Genomic DNA, 8,648 nt, shown 5'->3' on the forward strand with positions numbered 1-8,648 from the left:
GTAATGTATTTATGTACATGTATCCCAATAGTCATACAGCAATGACTGATATCATGTGTATTTTTAAAAGATAAGTTCAAGCAAAAATCTTCTGTGTAACACAAAAGGAGTTACTACAGTGCATGAGTCATTTGGTCTACTTTTATAAAAATATTTTGGAGCTTTTGGAAAGCCACTTACAGTATGTCCATTCACTGTCATTGTACAAAAAAAGCCAACGTTTGTAAATGTTCACGTTTGAGTGACCTGTCCTTTTAAGAGGTTCATTCATCACAAAAGATCATGGCTCTCTTATGACTTGTAAGCTTAGTGTGACTTCACAGTCTTAATGCATGTCAAGTCTGTGAAAGCACGTGCTGTAGATGCAGGCAAGTGCTTTAGAGCATGCTGGAACAGTGTGTGGAGGTCATGGTGAGCGGAGAGGCAGTCCCTGTTTCAGCAACATAAGTTGTGACAGATTCATCCGGCAGGCAATGACTGAGACCACGGTTCAGTAAGAAGAAGGAGAGAACAGCCTTATGGGAGAACAAACTGTCTACTGCTGAAAGACAGAGCGAGAGAGAGAGGAGAAAAGGGGGCAATAACGGTCTATTATGAGTCTTAACAGCATATTTATCTAAATAAGATGAATTTGCCCTTACAGGATGCTGTGTAATTTAACCCCTTGAGTGTCACTGAATTGGTTGAGAATCCACAATCCACACTTAAATAGTAATAATAATATTTAAATCCTTTTGATTACAGACCTAAAGTTTTGGCCCAAAATTTACTAAAATAAAAATGATAAGAAAGTTGTTTTAGACCATGTTTATCATTTTTATTGTGATAAACAGATCAAATGTGTATTCCTAGAGATATTTTCATGAATAGATTAGAACTTGATCGTGAAATGTATATTAAAATTTAAAGGGATAGTACACCCAAAAGATGAAAATTCTGTCATCATTTACTCGCCCTCTTGTCATTTCAAACATGTATGACTTTCTTCCACAGAAAACAACAGAAGATATTTTGAAGAAAGTAAACCAAACAGCGCTGGACCCCATTCACGTCTATTGTCTCCAGTTAACATGCAGCATTTTCTTTAAAATATCTTCTTTTGTGTTCTGCAAAAAGAAAGAATGTCATAAAGGTTTGAAATGACAAACGGGTGAGTAAATGATGACAGAATTTTTAACACAGGGTAGTGTTAACTATCACTTTAACTTTTCCCCTTCAAAAATCAGTCAGCTGCCAGTTCCGTTTCTGAATGAAACACCTACTTTTCTAAATCCAATCAATTCACAGCAAAAAAAAAACAAGCCACACCCTCTATTTTCCTCATCTGATATTCCGTATACCCCCAAAATACGTCACCATGCAAATTCAAATCGAATTCACAAACTGAGCTGTTTTTAAAGTCACTCTAAATTCAATTCTGAACGGTGTACAAACCCGCAAGCTGCATACCATATTTTTAGTGAAATAACCACTTAAGGCAGGAAACGTGTAAGCATCTGTCCTCCGGAAGCATCTGACCAGAGCAGTTAAGCCTCGGCTCCCTCAGGTACTGGCTCTGCGATAAAAGCTTTAAGTGGTTTGAAGCTTTTTGAGATGTGTTGCATTCAGAGCAACTAAGTACTTCCAGGACGAGGCGCTGGTTTTTACCAAGCGCAGAGGATAATGCATCTCATAAATAGACTCATTCATTAAGTAGCTCTCTCCTTGGTCATCTTGACTTAGTCATGGGCAGTTTCTGAACATGAGCGTCACACAGGATCAGATATACTAACCTAGCCAGTACAAACCTACAGTTCTAAAACATAGGAGTACTTGAGTGATACTAGAAAAAAAAATTCAGTTGTGAATCATGAAACGACGGCTTTGTTTACATAAATGTAAAGAAAAATATATGTTTGTTGGATTTTAGTTTATGGTAAATCGTATGCTTATAATGACCTTGATATTGCTGAAGCAAGGCTACACAGTTGCCACGGTGATGCTGAACCTGCTGAGCCGTGGAACAAGGAAATCAGGAAGTAACGTTCACCATCTCTTAAAATGAGCAGCATTCTGCCAACTGTGTAGTCTGATAATAAAATCCAAACATTGGATGATTCATTCAGTGATTACGTGCCACTCGCTAACACTGTCAGATTATGAGCATTGGCAGAGTCGGCAGGGGGAGGGGAGAGGTCACATGATACAAGAACATGTGCTGCTCTAAATCATGCTGTGTAAAATAGCTCAGCGGTGGATTGGTGACTCACCGGCACACCGGACATCCCTTTTTGTCATACCTGTGTGCGATAATGGCAGATCTTTACTTTATCAAATAAGTGAGTACAGCCAATGCCGTGTTTATTATTGTAAATTGCAAAAATGAATCACCACAACCGCGTTGCATCATGACAAAGTGCATCATTACCGAACTTAATGGGTTCAATTTTACTTTCAAAAATATTTACCTTTGACATCTTTGCTTTTATCACTCAGGACTGTCGTTAGCTGTGGAGCAGATGCTGTCTATTCTTGAGGAGATTGTGACTTACACACACCCAATATTTACACTAACACACTTCCTGGCGGTCAGAAACGACTGTCAACTTTGACATCCTGCGTCAACTAGCAAACAATTGCCAAAACAGCCTTGCTTTAAGGACACCTGTATTAAATCTTACATCAAATTCTAAAGTTTGCACCTCAAAAAAGTGGCCTGACTGAATCAGATGGATCTTTTATTAGAAAGTGAGTCATACGGCGATGAATTCTTTTACTCAGTCCTTGATTGACAGACTCCCCATCCGATAATGCAGAGAGGCTTTTACAGATCTCCTCATATCTACACAGAGTTGCACGGCTGCGTTAACAGTTAGTGCACTTTTATTTATAGCTCAGTTGTCCTTTTATGCAGCGTGTGAAGACAAGCTGTGAATTTTTCGAAAGGAATACTGTTTAACCATAAAAAGCATTTTACCCCAAATTATTTTCATAATGAACAATTTTGGTTGATTTTACACCAATAAGCATTAACCAAAAGAGCACTGCACCTCTAAAAATATAAACACACAACCTATAAACATCAGACGCTGGGTTGACACGCCGCTCTGTTTTTCATTCATTCCTCTTTCCGCGGGGGTAGTCCTCGCTCATCTCTTACAGTGTAAAGGATTTGGGAATGAATCTCTTACACTCTTTAAGCTCCTCAGAGACAGACAGGCGGTTGTTGCCATGGTAGCTGGTCACCTGATTGTGTATTTGCCAATAGGGATTCCCCATTTATAACCTACTGTGTTGTTGGAATTCTTATCAGGGTGTGTGCATGTGCATGTTTAGATGTTTGCGAGCGTTTGCATGTGTTTGTTTAGCAGGCATACATTTTTTCCAATATTGTCCCATGGGATTTTTAATTGTATATCATATGTCTTATCTATATTGTCTGTGTGTGTTGTTTGTTGGAAAGGGGGGATTCAGCTTCCTCCTGTGATGCCCCGGGGAGAGGTGGATGAGTCAGGAGTGAGTCAGAGAGCCCTGGTTCCCCTCCCTGCCCTCACACACACACACTGACATGAGTTGAAGGGTGACACGGCCCCTCCTCTGTGATGAAGGGCAGATACTATTACACGGGGCTGAATTTACATTATACCGGTACATTTGTCTGCCACATTACACTGAATACAGATTGTTTTATGTGCAAAATGGTTTCAATAATTTATTTATAAAATGAATGGGAATGCACACAAAAACCTCATGTTACATCTAAAAGACACATAATAAATCTGCTGGGATCATATAAAATATATTTGTTCCTCTGTTTGTTTGTAAACACCAGCTAGGAAGTGGTAATTGTCATGTAACCAATTAAAAGTAATGACTTTTAATTTTGAACTATTTTAATATGGGCATTGAAATGACATGACAATGATTCAATTATTTTTGATCATTTTCATTTTGGGGTGAACTATTAGACTAATTTAACATGTATTTAAATTATTTTATACTAATTTGTATATTTTTCAAAGTGCATTCTCTTATGTAGGGTTTCTAGCTGTGACCCAGATTTCTAGCCACTGATGACTGTTCATGTTATTCTGCATCTGTCGTCTTTTCTATTGACTCCATGAATCTCTGTCCTTAATATAAATGAATAAAGGTTTTCCCCATTGACAGGCTGTTAATCCAATTCATTTAGTGCTAATGCAAATCTTGACATTCTCATTGTCACAAATCATACCTGGCATCTATCCTCTGAAGTCATTACTCAAATAGCGCTCTGTTCACCTGCCAATGTCAATCTCTGGTTTATACCCGTAATGAACCATCTGCCTCGCGAGGTCAAGTTGCTTTGGAAGGAGCAGTGTCTCACGGCTTCTTCGGTCCTGCTGGTTTGTCTTGTCTCTGCGGGCCCCCAACGGAACAAACACTCCAGTTCAGCATGCCCGCGACTTTCATCATCCCCCCAAGCATCACAAATGACTCTCCGGATGTGTGATAACATGCTTTTTATGGATGGCCCTTTCTGTGAAAAAGACTGGAGCCGATTTCACGTCGCGGGCTCTGAGTCAACTACCAGGACGTTTGTCCTTGACTTTTTTTTATTGTTCTTGCCCTTTACTTCTTATTTATTTTCCATCAGGTGCAAAAAGGAGATGTGACTTGGACCCATGGAGAGAAAACTGTGATATTTATTGATGTGAGAAGATCTGGCGAGTGGTGACAGCAAATTAATCAGATGAAGCAGATTGCAGTAAGAATAATGAACTGCTATACAGACATGATATGATAGCCAAGTAAAGCTTATAAATATGCTTGCTTGTCAACTTTGTCTCATGATTCTCCTTAAAGGGACAGGTTACCCAAAAATCCCACCCTCTAGTTGTTCCAAATATGTATACATTTCTTTGTTCAGTTGAACACGAAGAAAGATATTAGAAAGAAAAAAAAACGATTTTTAAAGGTTTATTTTGCTCAGGCAATATAGTTTGATCTAACATATTTGTAACCTGGTTCACTTAGGTTGAGGACAAGCACATCATCCCTGTTCTTGCATGTACGGTATTATATGCAGCTTTACTCAGTCAATAAATATGTGCAAATATTAATGCAGTAAACTCTCTGGGACTTCCTATTAGCATTACACATGGTAAAAATAAAGGTGTTTATTTATAAAAAAGTGATACACTGAAGCCTTTAAAGTGCACAATAATTGTTCCTACTATGGTAGTCATCTGAGAAGCAGTTCTCCTTTTCATCTCATTTCTGTCTAGGGGAAACAATAAGGACATTAATGAGATCTTATTTAAGATTTCCTTGCCTTAAAGGCAGGGTGTCCGATTTCCGAATTACGCTTGTTTAGACAAATTCGGGCCGAGTACCAAAACAACCTTGTAGCCAATCAGCAGTAAGGTGCACAGTGCACAGGACGGACATTAGTCGAGCCGAGCGCTGACGAAAGATGGGGGTAGGGGTGTGTATGTTTTGGTGATTTGAACATCAACAACGGCTAAGAGAAATCGGACACCCCGCCTTAAACATGAAAATAATTAAAAAGGAACATGGTGAAGATCTTGCCACAATGTAAACCCGTATAAGCAGGCAATACTCAATTTAGAGGTTCTTGGTTTAAGTAAGCAGAACTTTAAAATTTTGATTACTGTTAAATTGAAGTTCTTAATAAGTCTTAGTAAGTGTGACTTAAATATTTCATTCATCCTGCTCACGAAATTAAGTAGACATAACTTATTTTTTAGGTAAACAAAGATTTATTTTTAAGTTAACAAAACTCAATTATTTCAGTTTCTTTATTTAACATATGTCATAGTCTTAATATGCATAAATCAAACACCTTGACTTATGCAACTCAAAATGAGCAACAAGAGACTGGTCTCAGAACTGGCATTAGCGCAGTCACTGCTCACTGGTGACATAACACATGTTACTCTTCTGAACAATGGTGACCACAAAACTGAAAAAATATGTCAAACTCTTCTAAATATCCAAGATAAGTGAACATTAAACACGAACAAGTCTTTAACTTTACTGAAAAATACTCTCCTAATGCAGTTTGACTCAAAGCATGCTGGGAATTGGAAATCCTTTCGACCGATTGTGTTGAATTAACATGTTTCAATTAAGTAAATTGATCAAAGAGCAATTTTTTTTAGTTTTAGACAAAACTTCAAGTTAATCAAAAAGAATCACTATAATTTACTCAAAAATAAGTAGAAGTTTGTTATAAATTTAAGTTTACACTACTTAATCTCTTTGATTATTTTGAGCATTTGGGTTTACAGTGATTTATGGCTATAATTATGTTAGAAATGTACATTCAATGATATATTCTGAAATATTTTTTCAGGTTATGAGGCGGCGCTCTCCATTTAGAAATAGCAACAATTACAGTCTAACATGACATAACTACATTGACTCAAGTTGATTTGATAAAGTCTTCAGGCTGAAAAGACCAGCCATTTCCCTTAAGATTCATGGATTGGTGCTACAGGTCCAGTTTAAGGATTTAAAGAGCTAGCTTTACTTCAGCACATCTCTAACTACTGGCTCTCAGCTCTTCATCTGTTATAAAACACCACACACACACACACACGTCCTGCTCGGGGACAGATGGATTTAAACGCACAGTAAAGTAACCATATAAGTTGTCCAACCAAGCAACTCAGGTGGATGTCCTTCTCCCACATACAGCCTCGTATACAGCCTACATCCTCTATTTCCGTCCATCAGACTCATTTATCGGACTCTATTTCCTCTGCCATTAGCTATTTATCTCTCTTTAGTCCATTAGGTGGGCTGAAAAAGCACACCGGCCATAGTGCATATAAAAATAAGCATCCAGACGTTCAACGTAGATGGGCTACAATGGGCATTATGTGCAACCTTATCAGCGTAGCGTGCTGAGTGAGTCAGTGAATGGGGCAGTGACGAAGAGAATGGCTTTCCTACATTGTTACAGGTCGTTTTTTTTCTCTTTTGGAAAATTACACGTCTGATACCACAGCTGGTTCTGAACCTTGGCCAGCGTTGCGTAACCGCAGCTTGCGTCATCAGGTAGCGGCTCAAGTAAGCCTGCCGCGGTTTACCGGTCTGCCAGGGGACGTGGGCGTTCATTATACATGTCTCTTTTGTCCTATTTTCAGTTTTCTTTTATTTCTTCCAAGAATTGTTGCATCAGTCAGTTTCACAAAAGTAAAAATGCCACCTGGTTTCCAAAGCCAACAAACAAATCAAACTGGACTTTAAACCTTCACTTAAATTTACTAATCCTCTAAACCGGACCGAAAAAAATCTGTAATCCCAAATCATATTTCACGTTTGTGACCATTAAAGGAACTTTGTCCTCATTTAAAGATCGAAAATTGGCCGGGCAACGGTTTTGGATCGAATCTCACAATAGGGGAAGCGAGACACCTGCTCCCCACAGACACACAAAGCCCTTCTGGAAGTTTCTGTGTGTGGGCCACGTTCCACTTCCCCTTCCTGTGCTGTGCCAGAGGCGGCGGGCATGCTATTCCCCCTTGTCCTTGTCTGTCAGCTGCAAGAATGAGTCACTGGGCAGCAGGCAGCAGACCGGGTCGCCTCTGCCCACTGAACAATCCCCTATGCCAGTGCACACAGATGGGCCTGCTGATGGAGCCATGGATTATGTGTGGTTTGTCGGGGATCTACGTGCACACTGTATAGAAAATGTCAGATTCTGGATGATTAAAAAAATATTTCAGTATTTTGGAATCATGAACATTTAATGCCATATGGCATCCCACCCCCATTCTAATAATGAGAATTTTAAATGCCAAATTAGCAGAGTTGCATACACTTAAAGTGATAGTTCATCAGAAAATGAAAATTCTGTCATCATTTACTCACCCTCTTCTCATTTTAAACCTGCATGACTTTCTTTCTTCCGCAGAACACCTAAGAAGATATTTTGAGGAATGTTGATAACCGGCAAATTCACTTGCATTGGTTTTGTGTCTACACAATAGTAGTGAATGGGTGCCAGCGCTGTTCGGTTTACCGACTTTCTTCAAAATATCTTCTTTTGTGTTCTGGAAGAAAGTCATAAAGGTTTGACAAGAGGGTGAATAAATGTTGACAGATTTTTCATGTTTTGGGGTGAACCAACCCTTTAAGGTTTTTAAATAGTAAGTTGAAATATATATATAGATACAAAAAGTCATATAAATCAATATAAAAATCATGGGGCATGGTCACATTTCTTGTTTAGATGACTCTGCTGTCTACCTGTCAATCATTTCTGGCATATCTTACTGTACCGGAAGGACTCAGACCAGACATCAATAACTGTAAGGCCTTTAAAGCCGAAGCGGCATTACGTTTAGAAAGAAATGAACGGATCAATGATGTAACGTTACAAACGCTTCCATTTCTCTTTGTCTATTTCCTCTCTGTTTAGTGCTTTGCAAAGCACAATGTCAACTGCCAATAATCACTCCCCGAATAGCAACAAATGACAAAGCCTCAAGGTTTGCCGCAAGTCACACAGTCACCTTTCTCTGGAAGCGGCTGCTTTGAATCAAACCAGATGGCTCACTGATCACCATGGCTCTTTTATTTTTGCACTCAGGAAGGTCAATCGGGTGAATCTCCTTTTCAGAGCAGGAAATGGGCTCCGGAACCGCTCTGAAGCACAG

The sequence above is a fragment of the Triplophysa rosa genome, linkage group LG19 (genome assembly GCF_024868665.1).
Source record: "Triplophysa rosa linkage group LG19, Trosa_1v2, whole genome shotgun sequence".
Taxonomy (NCBI): domain Eukaryota; kingdom Metazoa; phylum Chordata; class Actinopteri; order Cypriniformes; family Nemacheilidae; genus Triplophysa; species Triplophysa rosa.